Below are 2189 nucleotides of genomic sequence, written 5' to 3'. Positions count from 1 at the left end.
TGTAGAGTCAATAGCGATGAGGGAGCGTGTGGCAAGCTGAGGGCAAAGTACAGGCTCCCCGCGCACACACCGCCACTCCAAGGTGGGATAAAAGTACTCTTCCTCAGATGCTCACTGGCTACCCGAGACCAAAGGAAAAGAAAGAAAAACAAATGGTTGAGTGATAGAGATCAGAGTCATGCAGCACAAGAGTCTCCTTGGTTTACAGATAACAGTACACTGCAAGAAAAAGACAATCTTCTCCATAGTCTTATCTCCAGAAACCTATAGATGCCGTTCCTGGGGCCTTCATATCACCCTCATCAAGATGAAAGGGGGTTTAAATGCTTACCATGGTGATGTGGGAAATGAAAAATTAAATTCCCCTGTTGCCTACAGCCCACTGACAAGTCCTTGAAAGAGGCAGAGGGAGCTTCCTCTGGGAGCTCAGCTGCCTCAATGATTACACTTTGCTAGGGCAAAAGGGAATCTTGGCTTAACATCATCCTGCTCCCTGCCCCCAGGATCCTGTGAGTCTCCTTAAACACATAATTCCTTTGCAAACCTCTTTTATCTTTAATCTCCAAGTATATGTTGGCAATTAGACTTGAAGCACATGGCCCCTGATACACATCTGAAGGGTCTCATGTCTGAGGTTTTACTAAACAGTAATAAATGATGTCTTCCTAATAACAGCTAGCCCCTCAATGTCCTGGAAACCTTGCTTCCAAAACACTGTCCCTAACACCCTCCCAACCTGAAGGTATATAATCAGTCACTCTTCATAACCCCACTGCAACTTTCTGCCCGTGGGTCCTGTCCCTGTGCTTTGATAAAATCACCGTTTTTGCACCAAAGACTTCTTCAAGGATTCTTTCTTGGCTGGCAGCTCTGAACCCCACCATTACTTCAAAGCCCATCAAGTAGCTTTTTTTTTGAATCATTACCTGGGTGAAATGATTTTGATGGTATTTCCTAATATAAACATCGTTGAAATAACAGAAGGGACTTCATAGAGGTCCAGAAACTTGGCTGGATTTAAAGATTGGGTGAGAAACGAATGAATGAATGCTTCTTCTTCTTAGTAGATTTCTTTTATTCTTCTTCTCCAGATCCAGCCCCTATTTCCCTTCAACACCCCCTTCCCCCAAGTAAACATACCATACATATATGAAAAACCGCACTTAGAACAAGATCAGTTTTATAGAAAAAGATCAATGCTCTTTGCATATTAGATGCTTAGGGATTTAAGATTATCTTAAGATATTAATATATTTATAATTTTAAAGTCATTTTGCCTATTCTAGCATATTCAATAGCTTTGCAAACCAAAAATAGTTTTTCTTCACTTAAAACTTTGACCTGATTAAAATAGCCTTGTTTACCCTAAAAATATCTCAGAACTTTTCCACTGAAAATACTTTAGCTGTCTTTTCTCTGTCATACTTCTCCAGAAAGCAGAGCTTTGAATGCATACGTATTAAATTTTTATTTAAAAAATTCATGAGTTTAAAGTTGGTTTTCATCACCGTTTATGTGCAGTGCTGCTAATGTGCTCTGAATGTCTTTAAAAACTTCTGTTTACCAATTTGAGTACATTTCATTTTTTTAAAGTTTATTTTGAGAGAGCACACATGCACAAGCAGGGGAGGGGCAGAGAGAGAAGAGAGAGAATCCCGAGCAGGTGCTGTCAGCCCAGAGCCCACCAGGGGACTCATACTCAATCTCACGAACTCAATCTTTTTTTACATTTACATTTATTTATTTATTTATTTTGAAAGAGAGCATGAGTGGGGGAGGGACAGAGAGAAAGGGAGACACAGAATCTGAAGCAGGCTGCAGGCTCTGAGCTGTCAGCCCAGAGCCCCATGCGGGGCTTGAACTCACGGACCATTGACCAAGAGATCATGACCTGAGCTGAAGTCAGAGGCTTAACCGATTGAGGCACCCAGGTGCCTCTCATGTGTATTTTAGATACAAGTCTGTTTCATATGTGTGTTTACATTTCTCGTCATCTGTGTCTTCTGCCTTTCTTGTCTTTTTTTTTTTTTTTTTAAGTAGGCTTCATGCAAAACCTGGGGCTAGAACTCATGACCCTGAGATCAAGAGTTGCATGCTCTCCTGACCGAGCCAGTCAGGCACCCACCTCATATTCAGAGTGTCTTTTGAGAGGAAGAGTTTTAAATTTTGAAGTCAAATTTATCGATTTT

This window comes from Crocuta crocuta, unplaced genomic scaffold (genome assembly GCF_008692635.1).
Source record: "Crocuta crocuta isolate KB4526 unplaced genomic scaffold, BGI_CrCroc_1.0 scaffold383, whole genome shotgun sequence".
Lineage (NCBI taxonomy): Eukaryota > Metazoa > Chordata > Mammalia > Carnivora > Hyaenidae > Crocuta > Crocuta crocuta.
Note: the sequence above shows the minus strand (reverse complement) of the source record.